This window comes from Mauremys reevesii, linkage group 2, assembly GCF_016161935.1.
Source record: "Mauremys reevesii isolate NIE-2019 linkage group 2, ASM1616193v1, whole genome shotgun sequence".
NCBI classification, from domain to species: Eukaryota; Metazoa; Chordata; order Testudines; family Geoemydidae; genus Mauremys; species Mauremys reevesii.
Window position 1 is genome coordinate 43,532,022 of NC_052624.1, and position 16,768 is coordinate 43,548,789.

Sequence of the window (16,768 nt, forward strand, 5' to 3'; positions counted from 1 at the left end):
TTGGAAATTTCTCAAGAGAAAATACTAAAGGCACTTTCCCTCCGGAGATGAAGGGAAGATAGGAAGAATAGTAATAGGCAAATATGGCTTCATCAGGAGTTTGTTAACCTGAAAAAAAATGAAAAAAGCGGAAACATGGTCAAATTGAAAGGTAAGTATCTGGTTACACTTTATCTTTAATACAATTAACAACAACCAGGGGTAAGGATTACAAGCCAAAATAGGGAAACAGTGTGATGTGGTATATGAACCCCACACTGGGTCCAAAGGAGTTAAATACTGGGCCCAGGTACCCCTGCCCCTCTGGGCCTGCTGAGCATGGTGTCTACTGGAGGAACATGTTAAAAGGGAGCTCAGAAGCCTAGGCAATGGGTGGAGGACAGGCTACAGGAGAGAGGAATCATTCTTCAGAAAGCAAGACAGAGTCAACCACAGAGCTTGTACAGCCAACAGGCAATGCTTTCTCTAGCCACCCCTCCCCACGTCCAAGAGCCAGCAGGGCCCTGCTTCTTTGGGCTTTTTATTGTTGTAGTAGTAGTAGTAAAGTGATTGACAGTTTGGACTATAAGGGCCATACCCCACACTGAAGCAACCTATTGGTAGAAAATAGCCCCAGTTCACCTCTGGGCTTACTGCAAGGAGGACCCTGCCTATGTTGCTTTCCACAGGCCCCTGGACTGGAACCTGGAGGAGAGGAAGAGCCCAAGTCCCCCTACCACATCCCTTAAGGGCCAAGGCCTAGATGCAGTTGGAAGGCTGAAGATTCCTGACAAAGTCAGGAACAGATATTGCTGCTGACCTGACAGAAGGGCCAGAAGCCAGGTGCACCAACTACAAGGCTGTCCAGCCCTCCAGTCCCCATATCACAGACAGGTTAAAGACTATTTAGGTAAGTTAGATGTATTCAAGTTAGCAAGGCCTGACAAAATTCATCCTACAAACTTACTGAAACCATCTTGGAACCATTAGTGATTATCTATGAGAACTCATGAAGGATGAGTGAAGTCCCAGAGGACTGGAAAAAGGGCAAACATAGTGCCTATCTTCATAAAGGGGGAAAACAAGGACCTGGGGAAATTACAAACAAGTCAGCCTAACTTCAATACCTGGAAAGTTACTAAAACAAATTATTAAGCAGTCACTGTGTAAGCACTTAGAGGATAATAGGATTATCAAGGACACACATGCCAGACCAAGCTAATTTCTTTCTTTAAACAGGCTTATTGGCCTACTGGATAATGGGGAAGCTGCAGACATGATATATCTTGATTTTTTAGTAAGGCTTTTGACACAATCCATTGTGACATTCTCATAAGCAAACTAGGGAAAGGCCGCCTAGATGAAATTACTATGAGGTGGGTGCATAATTGGTTGAAAGTCCATACCAAAGGGTAGTTATCAATGTTTCATTGTCAAACTAGGGGGACCTGTCTTGTGGCATCCTGCAGAGGTCTGTCCTGAATCCAGTACTATTCAATATTTCCATTAATGACTTAGATAATGGTGTGGAGAGTATGCTTACAAAATCTGAGGATGAAACCAACCTGGGAAGGGAACTTTGGAGGAGAGGATTAGAATTCAAAATGAGCTTGACTAATTAGAGAATTGGTCTAAAACAAAAGATGGAATTCAATAAAGACAAGTGCAAAAATACAGTCGAACCCATTTATCTCGACCTCGGTTAACTTGCCAATCCTATTAAGTCGACGTTTTAGAAGTGGAACCGCCAAACTCCCTCTTTGTCTTATTGGTTTCTCATCAGTTATGTCGATTCTTTAATCTCGCCGAACCCTAATATCTCGAGCACAGAAGAGCGCCGAATTTGCCACTAACTGAGGTCGAGATAAATGGGTTCGACTGTAACTCCGGCGGCGGCCCTGCCCGGCTCCTGCCGCATCCCTCCCCGGCCACGCGACTCCTGCCCTAGCCCCGGCTCCCCAGCCGCGCGGCTCCCCGCGTCCCCGACCCACCGTGTCCCCAGCCGCCCGCTCCCCGGCTCCCCAGCCGCGCTGTTCCCCAGATGCCCGGCTCCCCGCATCCCTGGCCGCCCGGCTCCCCACGTCCCCGGCCGCCCGCTCCCCGGCTCCCCAGCCCCGCCCCCAGCCCCGCGGTTCCCGCTTCGCGCCCACCCGCCGCCCGGTCCCCGCTTCGCCTGCCGCCCGGCCCCGCTTCCCCGGTCCCCGCTTCGCCTGCCGCCCGGCCCCGCTTCTTTGGCTGCCCGGCTCCGGGTCCCCGTCCACAGCCGCCCGGCCCGCTTCCCCGTCCCGCTTCGCCGGATCCAGCCACGTGCAGGCACCGCGGTAAGGGGGCAGGGAGGGGGTGTTGGAGAGAGGGCAGGGGAGTTCAGGGGTGGGGGGGTGGATAAGGGTTTATCTCGATCATCGGTTATCTCGACGCTTTTTGGCAAACCCCTAGGCCAGCGACATAACAGGGTTCAACTATACTACATTTAGGAATGAAAAAATCAAATCCACAAATGCAAAATAGGGAGTAACTGGCTAGGCAGCTATTACTGCTGAAAAGGATCTTGGGTTATAGTGGATCACAAATTGAATGAGTCCACAATGTGATGCAGTTGTGAAAAAAAGCTAATATTCTTAGGCCTGATCTACACTGGGGGAAGGGGGGAATTGATCTAAGATACACAACTTCAGCTATGAGAATAGTGTAGCTGAAGTTGACGTATCTTAGAATCACTTACTTCGCGTCTTCGCAGTGTGGGATCGATGGCCGCCGCTCCTCCATTGATTGCTTCTGCCTCTCGCCAAGCTGGAGTTCAGCAGTCAACGGGAGAGCAATCGGGGATCAATTTATCGCATCTACACTGCACGCGATAAATCTATCCCTGATAGGTCGATCGCTACCCGCCAGATCGGCGGGTAGTGTAGACATACCCTCTGGTGTATTACCAGGAATGTTGCATGTAAGACATGGGAGATAGTTTTCCCACTCTACCAGGCACAGGTGAGGCCTCAGCTGGAGTACTGTGTCCAGTTCTGGATGTCACATTAAGAAAGATGTGAACAAATTAGAGGGAGTCCAGAGGAGAGCCAAAAAAAAAAAAGTGATAAAATGTTTAGAGAAATTGACCTATGAGGAAAGATTAAGGGAAATGGGCATGTTTAGTTTCGAGAAAAGACCACTGAGGAGGGCCCTGATAGCAGTCTTATATGAGTACTTAAGAATGGCCATACTGGATCGGACCATTGGTCCATCTAGCCCAGCATCCTGTCTTCTTGCACTGACCATCATCAGATGTTTCAAAGGGAATGAACAGGACAATTTATCAAGTGATCCATCCACTGTTGTCCACTCCCAGCTTCTGCCACTCAGAAGTTTAGGGACACCCAGGGAAATGAAGTTGCATCCCTGACCATCTTGGCTAATAGCCATTGATGGACCTGTCCTCCATGAACTTAGCTAATTCTTTTTTGAACCCAGTTATCCTTTTGGCCTTCACAACATCCCCTAGCAACACATTCCACTGGTTGACTATGCATTGTGTGAAGTACTTTCTTTTTGTTTGTTTTAAACCTACTTCCTATTAATTTCATTACGTGATCTCTGGTTCTTCTTATTTATGTGAAGGGATAAATAGCACTTCCTTATTCATTTTCTCCCCACTATTCAGGATTTCACAGACTTCTGGCATATTTCCCCTTAGTTGTCTGTTTTCTAAACTGAACAGTCCCAGTCGTTTTATTCTCGCCTCAGATGGAAGCTGTTCTAGACCTCTAATCATTTGTTTCCCTTCTCTGCACCTTTTCCAATTCTAATATATCTTTTTTGAGTTGGGACAACCAAAACTGCACAAAGTATTCAAGATGTGGCCCTACCATGGATTTATATAGTTGCATTGTGCTAATTTTCTGTCTTAGGTGAATATCATCTGGTCCTGGTGGCTTACTACTGTTTAATTTATCAATTTGTTCCAAACAGTCCTCTATTGACACTTCAGTCTGGGACAGTTCCTTAGATTTGTCACCTGAAAGAATGGCTCAGGTGTGAGAATCTCTGTCATGCTTCCAATTTAAAAAAAAAATTAAGCTTCTCCGCAAAGGCTGTGTATTCCTTTGGTGCTCCTTTCGCACCTTGATTGTCCAGTGGCCCCAGTGATTGCTATGCAAGGCTTCCTGCTTCTGATGGATTTAAAAATATTGCTGTTAGTTGCTCTTCAAATTCTTTTTGGCCTGCCTAATTATACTTTTACCTTTGACTTCCCATGTTTATACTTCTTCCTATTTTCCTCAGTAGGATTTGACCTCCAATTTTTGAAAGATTTCTTTTTGTCTCTAACCACCTCTTTTATTCTGTTTAGCCATATCGGTATTTTTTGATACCTTTACTGTTTATCTTTAATTTAGGGTATACTTATAGTTTAAGCTTCTATTAGTGGCAGGGCCGGCTCCAGGCACCAGCTGACCAAGCACATGCTTGGGGCGGGGCGGCGCTGGGTTTTGGTCTGCCGGGCGGCGCTGGGGGCTTGGCGGCACAGCGCTGGGTTGGGGGTTCCAGTGGCGCTCATGGGGGGGGGGGTGTTACGGCAGGGCGGCGCTCTTTTTTTTTTTTTTTGCTTGGGGCGGCAAAAAAGTTAGAGCCGGCCCTGATTAGTGTATTGTTTAAAGTTTCAATGCATCTTGCAAGCATTTCACTATTGTGACTATTCCTTTTAATTTCCATTTAAGTAGCCGCTCATTTTTGTGTAGTTCCCTTTTTTGAAGTTAAACGCTACTGTGGTGGGTTTGTTTGGTACTTTTCCCCCTACAAGGATGTTTAAATTTAACTACATTATGGTTACTATTACCAAGTCATTCAGTGTAGTCACCTCTTGGACCCCTGTTTGCCACATGGCGTTCCAGGCAGTAGTCATTAATGGTGTCTAGAAATTCTCTCTCTGCATCCCATCCTGAGGTGTAGTGTTCCAAGTCACTACAGGGATAGTTGAGATCCACCATTATTATTGGTTGTCTGTTTTCATAGTCTTTGTAAACTCCTGAGCATTTCATAATCACTCTCACCATCCTGGTCAGGTGGTCGTTACTATAGCAGTAGGAATATACTCGTATTATTTCAGCATGGAATTTCTGTCACCAGCATGTTAACAAAGAATGGGTGACAGAGGAGATTCTGATTGTGCGGGGTATGTCTAATCTATTATGCCAATAGCTTATTTGACTCTAAATCACTGCAGTTAGCTGAGATACTGGAATCTGGTGAGATCATGCAATGCTTTTGGAATCTAAGGAGTTCAACCCTCTTCCACATTGAGAAGTCATTCCACTTGAGCATAAAGTTTGGTACTGTTCTGAGCACTTCTCTCAGCTATATGCAGTATTATTTATACAGCTTAAAATTCCCCCCTATTCTCTTCAAATCAGGTTCATATACCATGTAGAAGTGGACAGAACAAAGCCTATGCACTAGGCCATTTTTTAAACGGATTTTTACCAAAAATTTCCTGGGTTTTATAAAAAGCTATTATTCATTTTTACCAATTTTCACCCTAATTTTAGACCACTCCAGTACATGAAAATAATTATTACATTAAGAAAACCCTAGACATTACATTAGGTTGATGTGCTTATGTTAATAATAAATGAGTCAACGTGTAAATGCAGGGCTCTCTGTCAAAGTAAGTCAATGTAGTGGAAGATGTTTTGTTTTGGGTTTTTTTGGACTTGAGCACTAACGTATATGTGCATCAGACCTGGCTCACAGCTCTGTGAGGAGAGGTGGTAGCTCAGTAACCTAGGCAGATCCCAGGGGAAACTTCTCACACCTGGGTCCAGACTCCAGAAGGAGAGATGGCAGCTCAGTAACCTGGGTGGCCCAGGTTACTGAGCTGCCATTTTTCCTTCTAGAGCAGGTTCAGAAGTGGATAAGGTGAAGGAGGCATGTTCTCAACTTCTTCTGCTTCTGGGACCACTCCAGGCACAACCTGCTTCAAAGAGCCAGCACAAGGCCTGCTATTTATCACGTAAGCCCTGGCAAAGAAAGTAGATGGTTACAGTGCTTCCAATTTTTCCTGGAGTCAATTGGTATAAGAGAATCAGAATGGGTGCTACACTGGCATTGGAGATCTGCAATATGTTCCAATGGAAGCATGAAGAGGACTACCAACTGCTAGACAAAAAAAAAAAAGTCACTTGGGAGAGGGAGACATTTTCTTTACAAGAAATCTGTCAGGTTTGGTGACTGATCATTATGTTACAGAACGAGATCTCTGGTAGGCAAACAAAAAAATGCAGGCTGGTGAACATTAGGCAGTATGTCGACACCACAAATTGGAGGTCTGACTGTAGCTCAGGTAAGCATATTTAGGCTAGCTTTAATCTACCTAGCTTGCTAATGAAGATATGGCAGCATGGTCTGTGCAAGCCCGCCTAGTGCCCTGGGTACCTACATGTGTTGCTAGCTAACCCATGCTGAACCCTATGCTGTCGCATCTTCACTGCTATTTTTCATGAGCTAGCTAGATTAAAGCTAGCACAGGTATGCCTACCCATGCTGCAATCATACCTCTGATGGCAGTGCAGACAGCCTTAGGGTATGTCTACACTATGAAATTATGTCAAATTGATAGAAGTCAGTTTTTTTAGAAATCATTTGTATACAGTCCATTGTGTGTGTCCCCACACAAAATGCTCTAAGTGCATTAAGTCGGCGGACTGCATCCACAGTACCGAGGCTAGCATCGACTTCCGGAGCATTGCACTGTGGGTAGCTATCCCACAGTTCCCGCAGTCTCCGCTGCCCATTGGGATTCTGGGTTGAGATCCCAATGCCTGAAGGGGCAAAAAACAGTGTCGCAGGTGGTTTTGGGCACATGTCGTCAGGCCCCCCCTCTCCCTTCCTCCTTCCTTCCGTGAAAGCAATGGGAGACAATGGTTTCGTGCCTTTTTTCCTGGGTTACCTGAGCAGACGCCATACCACAGCAAGCATGGAGCACACCCAGCTCATCGTCACCTGGGTGCTGGCAGACGTGGGACTGCATTGCTACACAGCAGCAGCTCATTGCCTTTTGGCAGCAGACAGTGCATTATGATTGGTAGCCATCGTCGTCATATTCCTGGGTGCTCTTTTAGCCGAACTCAGTGAGAATGGTCTGGGGCACCTGGACAGACATGGGAGTGACCCAGCCAGGTCATTCCCATCTTCTGCCGAGCACCCAGGAGATGACAATGGCTTGCAGTCGTACTGCACCATCTGCTGCCAGCCTAAGATGTAAAAGATAGATGGATCAAAACAAGAAATTGACCAGATTTGTTTTGTGAAATTCCCTGTAAGCCATGTCATCAATCACCCCTCCCTCCGTCAGAGCAACGGCAGACAATTGGTTCGCGCAAAACCAGGCGAGGAGGTGACGGCAGTGTGGTGACGAGAGGGACATGGTCATAGACTTCTCACAAAGTACGGGCCAGGCAATGTGCCCCAGCAATGTGCACATCATGCTGATGAGCTCTGCATAAGCACTGAAAACACACTGGCCAAACAGGAAATTAAATTCAAAAGTTCATGGACCTTTTCCTATCTACCTAGCCAGTGCATCTGACTTGAGAGCGCTGTTCAGAGTGGTCCCAAGGGAGCACTCTGGGATAGGTCCTGGAGACCAATACCGTCAAATTGCATCCACACTATCCCAAATTCGACCCAGCAAGGCCGATTTCAGCGCTAATCCCCTCGTCGGAGGTGGAGTAAAGAAATTGATTTAAAGAGCCCTTTAAGTCGAAAAAAAGGGCTTAGTCATATGGACGGGTCCAGGCTTAAAATCGAGGTAATGCTGCTAAATTCGACCTAAAGTCGTAGTGTAGACCAGGCCTTAGAGGTAGGCACTCCAAGCCCCTTCCTGCACATAGCAACCTGGGAGGGTGCAACCTAGGTCTTAAACGTTCATTTAAGGAGTTAAAATAAGACATTACGGGGGGGAGACACCTTCATCTTAAAGCCAGCTTCTCAAAAGCACCACAATTGTGCGGCTACCCTGAATTAAGTTTTTTAGAGTTTATAATTGATATTTGTGTCCATTTACACAAGGAGCATTCAGATGACTGCTGCTTACTGTGCCAAATACCAGATTGTTTGAGAGGTACCAGTGAAAACGCATATATATTTTTGCTTCAGTATTCTAAATCACGTTAGGTAGAGAAGAGAGTCGCATTTTAAGTTTAAATTCCTTACAAGCAGTTATACGGCAAGTGGTGAAATCCAAACAGAAACATTTAAAAGGCAAACTTTGCTGAAAGATGGAATCTTTTCAACCCTGTCATTGAATGGCTAACACACAATCCCCTAAGTAAATCCTGGCAGACAAATTCCATTAAGAGAAGACAACAATGAGACTAAAAAACAAACATCAAGAATCCAGTAAATAAGAAAGATTTGCTAAGTCCACCTCAGAGGATTCAGAAAGAGGATCATTCTGTTCTCACAGCAGAGCTGTTTTTAAATGCAAGAAGATTTTCCTTGTGGTAGTCATGAAAGTTTGACTTTATACCCTGTAGAATAACTCCCAGAATAAAAAATTGCAACCAGTGTTCAGCTCTGTATATATTTAACTTTAACAAAATCCAGCTTTCTTCAAACTCAGGCAACATGTGACTTTATTGACTAATATGCAAATTTTCTTAACTCTCCTTTAATGAGGCACCCAAACTCTCTTCCCTGGAAGCAGAAAAGTTACCATTCGCTCTGTGTAAGAGCTGTGAACTTCCTACTTGCGCAGTGGTCTACTCAGGGGCGGCTCTAGCCATTTCACCGCCCCAAGCACGGCAGCACACCGCGGGGGGCGCTCTGTCAGTCGCCGGTCCCGTCGACGTGCCTGCGGAGGGTCCGCTGGTCCCGCGGCTCCAGTGGGCCTCCCGCGGGCGTGCCTGCAGATGCTCCACCGGAGCCGCGGGACCAGCGAACCCTCTGCCGGCATGCCTGCGGGAGGTCCACCGGAGCCGCCTGCCGCCCTCCCGGGACCGGCAGAGCGCCCCCCGCAGCATGCCGCCCCAAGCACACGCTTGGCGTGCTGGGGTCTGGAGCCACCCTTGGGTCTACTACATGTAGAAGGGGGATAGACTGAGTCAATTAGACACAGCCCCAAGCAGGGATTGGGTGGGGGCTGCTTCATGAAGATTGGTTGTGGGATTGTGCATCAAGATGATACAGTTCTTCCCCAAGTTCTCTCGTCTACAGGTATGAGCTCAGGCTGCACCTTCTTTTAGGACAGAACAGACTGCTCTCCCTAGTGAATGCAGCCTGCTCCACAACCTTGGCTGCTCCTCCTCTCTACTCACTTCCTTCACGTTCTCCAGTGGTGTAGCTTGCCCAAAGTATCTCTGTGCTGTTCTGGGTACAGATAACACAGTTGTCCATGTACCTTACATGGCACATGCAGGACTCACTCCCTACCCTATCAAGGGACAGGAACAAATCAGCCCTTGTTTTTCAGTACAGGTAGTTTAAAAAAAAAATCAGTTTCCATCCCACAGAAAATTCCAGTATTTTAACATTTGTTTTCATCCTAAAATCAAGACAAATATTCATAACACCTCAACATTCCAGAGTCAACACATTTTGGCTTTGCTCAACATTAATCTGTAGACTCCTGAGCTGCCACAGCGCCTCATGTAGTTTGGGTGCCTCATGCCTGTGTGGAAGTAGAGAAAGAACTGACAGGGATTTGTAGGGGATCTTAACGCATGACAGTCTCTGTTAGCAAGAGTCAGGCTAGCTGTAACCCTACTAACACGAGATTTGTAGAAGTGAGGATTGTGTGAGGCGAGTGGGAAAGAACTGTGTGAGAAGTTGTTGTGACCTTGTGTTGATAATGAGGAATGTTGACTGGCATCTAAATACAAGTGAGAAAAATAAGTTATCAAGACGGCCTATGTATAAACAAAATGCAGCTGTTGCTTATTATTGTATGTAACAAAAAGTATAAATGCTTGCTGTAATTGTTTACCTGTAGAGAGACGCGCCTAGGACTGGGGAAACCCTTTGTCCTAGGGCACTCCCTCCCTCTATACAATTGTAAAGAGGGAAAGTATCTGACTCTGCTGCACCCAACCAAAAAGTGAGAACTAAGTTTTTCTCCGACACTCGCATTCTCCTCTACATGCTGGAGTCTCAGCAGGATGATATCTTGCATGATGGACCATGATCATGGAACTCCTATGATGTCTCAGAACAGTTCAAACAGAAGGGAGACCACAGTGTTTAATGGGAGATGTAGTCCAGACCCAGAGTCCAGCCTATTGCAGAGAATGGGAGCACATATGAGGCACCACAGTAGCTCAAGTGGACACAAATTAAAGTCAAACTGATCCAAACAAAGTAAGTGTTGCAATTCAGTTTGACAAACTAACTATTTTGACTCAGGTCAACCAACAAGAAATTTTATTTTTATGTTGAAAAATAAAAATGTTGGTAAAAATCTAAATTTTATGTAAAATTTCATTTTTGTGGAAACTGCATTGTCAGTTGAAAGAACATTACCAATCAGCTCGAGTTTTCAATATATAACACTGCTCACTTGTAAGAATGGTGTAATATCCTGGCTCCTTGTGTATGAATCTGTGAGCCTTCCAGGGGCTACCCCACACAGGGGATAAGGCACCTGATACTGCTTCAACTAAAGGAAGTCTCTTTTTGCTCAAGTGGTAGTCAGTGGTTTTGGAACTGAAGCACCAGGGTTCTAGTCCCAGCTTCCCAAAGAACCCTGTATGTGTGAGTTTCCTAGCTGCATCTGTTTGCATTTCATATTTATTATGAGAGGCCAAAGTTTACTCTACAAGATTTTCTGGAAATTGTATTGAATCAGTTAATATTTTCATTTTCACCATCTGCTTAAAAAAAAAAAACAGTTAATATAAAATGTCTGATCATGTATGAGCTCTGTGACAGCTCTAGCTTTGTGATTTAAAGCAGAGTTTTAGCTAAGATGACCAGACAGCAAGTGTGAAAAATCGGAATGGGGATGGGGGGGGGGAATAGGAGCCTATATAAGAAAAAGACCCAAAAATCAGAAATGTCCCTATAAAATCGGGACATCTGGTCAACCTAGTTTTAGCATACCCATTTCCCAAAAAGTCTTCTTGCTGTTATATGATTTACTCCTTTTCCACAGAAAATCTCCATACCATATGGATTTTTTTTGTTCTTGATCCAGCCAAAATGACACCCTTTGGATTCCAGAGCATAGTGGAGGTTGGGAAATATTAAACTTGTTTTTTAAACAAATGAAATACAGAAATATTTATGTATGTTTTGAAGGGACCTAACCTCATTTTTCCTACTTTTCAAAAACCCTCAATGATAGTATCCTATACACTGCACTATCTAATTCCTAATAAATAATTTGTGAGCCCTCTCATGGGCCTTACCATCTTCTGTGTTTCAGAAGCCACCAGAGCCCTGCCAGAACAGCAGTGTATATATGTAGCTAGGGCTTGCAAGTTCTATGTAGTTAGTAAACAGTTATTTGGACTCTACTTTGCCCAGGTGGTCCCTTGATATTTTGTTCTGTGTGTAACAGCGAAGGACACAACACTGCTATTTGCTTGAAATAATGTTTAACCCCATGCTTTATGTCCAAAAATCCAAAGAGACTGAACTGCAGAAAGAAAATATTATATGTGGTAAGTGCTTTTAAAGAAAAAAAGGTATGGTTTTCTGATGAGCTTAAAATCTAAAGACAGAGGGCATGGGGAAGAATACACATAGAGCCATCCCTAGGGTACAGCGAATCAGAGCAACTGCTCCAGGCCTCATGCTTTGGGGGGCCCCGCGGGCTGGCACCATTGGCCAGCGCAGTCAGTCCCCGGAAGTGACGCATTCATCACTTCCGCCCCAGACCCTGCACCTCCCTAGGGATGGCCCTGAATATACAATTACACATGCACGCACATACACAAAGAACTACATTAGACGAACATAGTCAAGGTTACAAAGTCAAGCTCTCAAAAGTTAAGAAATGCCAGCACTAAAATTGTATGTGCAAGCTTATTTCAGCCACCTTGTGTGTATGCATTATTATACGGTCTTTAAAATGCAAACCCTAGCATTACAATTGTCTCCATGGAGGAGTTACAGGAGTTTCCTGCAGGATCTAAAAATCACTGGGGGGAGGGGAGGTAATTAATTGAAATCCCTAGGCAGGTGTCAAGTCTGAAGAAGCCTCACCTCCCTGGGTGAAAGTGTGTATATTAGTTTGATCTGGTTGGAGGAACCTGGCAAACAAAGAACTAAAAAAAACAGTATAAAAGCAACCAGCCTGGTGACAGCCTGGTATGCTAACACCTGCACATAAGCAGTTTGTTTTAAAGATATGTTCTGGCTAATGCTTTTGTTCTGTACAAATTTCGCTTAATGAAGGCTGGCTGGTTACAGGTTAGCCCTGTCATTGCCTGAGGAACAGGACAGCCAGTGGTGAACTAAACGCCAACTTACTAAATTCAGAGTGGTAGCCGTGTTAGTCTGTATCAGCAAAAAGAACGAGGAGTACTCGTGGCACCTTGGAGACTAATGAAAGCTTATGCTCAAATAAATGTTAGTCTCCAAGGTGCCACGAGTACTCCTCGTTCTTTCAATTTACTAAAGTGACCACAGTGACTTACCACCTAAATCCCTAGTCTAGAAGGAGAGTCTCAGGACTTTGACCCCAAAAAGTTGATAGCTAGACACCCAAGACCTGATTGGGGAGCCCTCAGGGAGCCCACAAAGGGATCAGAGGTATAATTATTTCAGGAACTGTGCTAGTCATTTAAAAACTTGGTGAAATACCATTCACAGTGGTACAGAGTTTCAGATAATACAAATAAAGACTTTGAATTGCTAAACAAATATATTCCATGAATAAACATACTGAATAGTATTTGGCCAGCTGTCACAGTGATGTACATTGGATTGAAATGCTTTAATTACAGTCTTATCTTTTTCAGTAGAAAATTCAGATGTGTGAAATGAATCAGTGGTTCCAGCAGGGGGCCCTCCTCGGGACGGGGAAAGTAAAAGAAACAGAACTATAAGCTTGTACCATTTGGTTTTATATGGCGTAAACCACTGAGCATTGACCTGGTGTAGTTATTTTACTACTGCTGCAATTGGAGGGAAAAAGTAAATTTCAAGGTAACTGAACATTTAAGTATTTTTGAGGCAACATGCAGCTATTTACAGGAGCAGTTTGTCTGGGTATTACAGGGTTGTATATATATTTTTGCCTATTGGAATTGGGTTGTCTGCTTTTTTCAGACAAAGTACACATGACTTGAGGGACCAGTTTAATTATTTTTGTATTTTATTTAACCAAACAGTCACAGTACTACTTAACAAAATTGCTAATTAGATCACTTTTTTCCTCTGATGACAAATTTAGAGCATATCACTTGTCATTTTTCCTGTATTTATAGCAATACTGCGATTGTAGCTTGCCTACATATTGTAGGGCATGTTCTCAACAAACAAGAGTCACTCCAAAAGGAAAATGAAGTAGTTGACAAGCATAAGAATGGTCTGTTTTATGGGTATTTTAATCATGCATCTCATGGAAGTACAATTGCACAAGCATTTAAAAAAAAAAAAAACCCACCACACACACACACACACTTGAAACTGAATGCCTGCCTGCTTGCTTTCAATCTCTAATTGCCACATATTTCCCTGCTTGAAAATTACAGAGGCCCACTGTACAAGGGCCAAATCCTCAGCTGGTGTAAATCAGTACAAATCCAGATCGATGCCGATTTATAGGAGCTGAAGATCTGACCCAAATACTTTCTTCTATAAAGAAGAAGGATGGTAGCATCTTTGCTTTCTTCTCTCTTAACAGAAATCTGTTCTAATGTTGATACTTACAGACAAATCAACTCACACCTTAAACTTCTCTTCATTAATCTAACTAGATTTTGCCCCTTGAGTCTATCACTATAAAGCATATTTCTAATCCTTTAGCCATTCTTGGGGCTCTTCTCTAAACTCTCTCCAATTAATCAACATCTTCCTTGAATTGTGGGCATCAGAACCGGACACCGTATTCCAGCAGCTGTGGCACCATTACCAAACAGAGGTAAAATAACCTCTCTGCTCCTACTTGAGATTCCCCTTTTATGCATCCCAGGATCTCATTAGCTATTTTGGCCACTGTGAGCTCATGTTCAATTGATTATCCACCATGACCCCCAAATCATTTTTTCAGAGTCACTGCATCCCAAGATTGTTACAGGATGCGGGACTCTATCACCTACATTCCTTGCTCCTAGATGTATGCATTTACATTTAGCCATATTAAAAACACAGTTTGCTTGAGCAAGTTTACCAAGTGATCCAGATCTCTCTGAATTAGTGACCTGTCCTCTTCTTTATTTTCCCCTCCCCCAATATTTGGGTCATCTGCAAACTTTGTTTTCTTCCACAACATTGTTAAAAATATTACATAGCATAGGGCTAAGGGCCAGTCCCTGCTGCACCCCACTTGAAACACATCTGCTCAACAACAAAATATAGTTGTGGAAAGGGAATTGAGACCTATAAGTTAACCAGTTTTTAAACCATTGAATCTGTGTCACGTTAATTTTAGTTATTTTAATCAAAATGTCCCCTGGTACCAAGCCGAACAATTTACAAAAGTCTATTATGTCAACACGGTTGCCTTTATCAACCAAATTTGTAATCTCACTCAAACACACATTATATATATATATCTCATCTTAGTTTGATGTGATCTATTTTCCATAAGTCCATGTTGATTTGCATTAATTACATTACCCTCCTTTAATTCTTTATTAAATCAAGTCCCATGTGAGCCATTCCATTATCTTGCCCAGGACTGATGTTTGGTTGACAGACCTAAAATTACCCAGGTCATCCCATTTACCCTTTTTAAAAATTGGCACAGCATTAGCTTTCTTCTTGTCTTCTGCAATTTTCCCCAATGCTCCAAGACTTATTGAAAATCAACCTTAGAAGTCTAGTGGGTTCCTAAGCTAGCTCTTTTAATAGTGCTGGATGCAAGTTATCTACACCTGCAGATTTTAAAATGTTTAACATTAGCAGCTCCAGAGATATGAATGGAATAGACAGAGTGTTATCACCACCACATGATGAGAGTATAGCATCTTTATTTTCCCCAAATACAGAACAGAAATATTTATTGATCACTTATAAATAATTATGCAGAAAAGACATAAGTCTACCATTTTCCTGTGGACATGAATCAGTATCACTCTCAGGATTCTTTTTGTTCCCAATATATTTGAAAAACTCCTTTTTAATTGTCCTTACCTGTACCGGCCACAGACTTCTTCTGTCTATTAGGTTCCCTTATCAATTTTCTATAATTCCTAACCTCTGATTTAGATTAATTACCATCAACTTCCTTTTTTTTTTAATAAAGTTTTTACAGCTGCCTTTGTAACCTTTGGGTGGGCTAGAGTGCACTTCATTGCCTTTCTCCAAGTCCCAAAAGGAACTAAAGACATGAATTTAATTAACAACTTTATAAAATATTACGATGAAGAAACATAATAACTACTTAATGTTTACAATGTAACATGCCTATTTTATAATCCACTTACACAAATAAAGAAAACAAATTAGACAGGTCAGTCCCCACAAAAACAGTAAGAACAAACTCAGAGTTTCCAAAAGCTTAGGTTGAGTTCATCTGAGTCTCAGTCTTTGATCACCAAATCTATACAGTCTGCTGAGTCTAAAACAACATCTTCCCGCCACTTACTTGTTGGAATCCATGCAGACTCTCACTGTTAGCCAGTTAGCTAACTAATTAACCACTCAGTTAAAGTATACAGATTTTAAAAAAAAATTCAAAACTGAGAATGGAAAAATATAAATGACTCTTTCCCATACTACATTTAAAGAAAAGTTTAACTCATACTGGTTGAGACAATTTAGCTAAAACAGTTTGGCTAAAATCAAAAAACATTCAAAGTATACAATTAAAATAGAAGAAATTATTTTCCCTCCCCTTTTCCACTTTCTATAATTAATACTGCCCAGGCTTCCCAGTTAGAGGGTTAACAATATCACTAACCTGCTGCAAAATGCTTCAATTAGGGACAACAGCCAGCTTTCTACTCCTGGGCTCAGCTTTTCCCAACTCGCACATGGGCCTTTGTAAAGCAACTACCCTGACTGCTAACCCTCATAGAGTTAGCAACAGGGAACCTATAGAAGCAGACCCAAAACTACCACACCCAAAATCCAGAAGCTTCTGGATGTGGAGGGCTAAATCTGCCTAGCAACAATGACCCAGACACAACTCACTCCAACCCCCACCCTTGGGTCTCTTAAAGAAATATTTCCCTATTAGGCACAAGGGTTACACCTTCACTTCCCCTCTAAATCAGGTTGTTTTTTTAACCAATATGTCCTCCTGCCTCAGCTGTGGGATTGTGGCTTTTTGAGCATCTAGTAAGGTGTTCTTAAATGATTGTCAATTATCACTCACATTTTCTCTGATTAAATTCTTTCTCCCAGATGATTTGGCTCATAATTGTTTTCAGCTTTATGAAATTGGCCCTATTAAAGCACCAATTATATATATATATCACTGGTATGGATTTTATTCTGCTTGCACATTATAAATGTGATTGAGTCATGACCACTTGTACCTAAGCTATCATTAACTTTTAGTTCTGTGATCAGTTCCTCTTTACCTGTTAAGAAAAAATCCAGTAAAGAATTCCCCTGTGTTGGCTGCAATATTTTTTGAGTTAGGAAACTCATCTATGATGTTTAGAAGTTCCAATGATATTTTAGTCCTGGC

At 43.1% G+C, this 16,768-nt stretch overlaps 1 long non-coding RNA gene across 1 annotated transcript in view; it reads right to left on the minus strand.

Annotated features, from left to right (window-relative positions):
- The window catches only part of LOC120398468, a 108,518-nt gene extending 92,279 nt beyond the window's left edge, over nucleotides 1-16,239 (minus strand). Inside the window, exon 1 of the long non-coding RNA XR_005594458.1 lies at nucleotides 16,034-16,239. This is a non-coding gene — a long non-coding RNA (uncharacterized LOC120398468). The remainder of the gene's footprint in view (nucleotides 1-16,033) is intronic.
- Nucleotides 16,240-16,768: the final 529 nt, after the last annotated feature.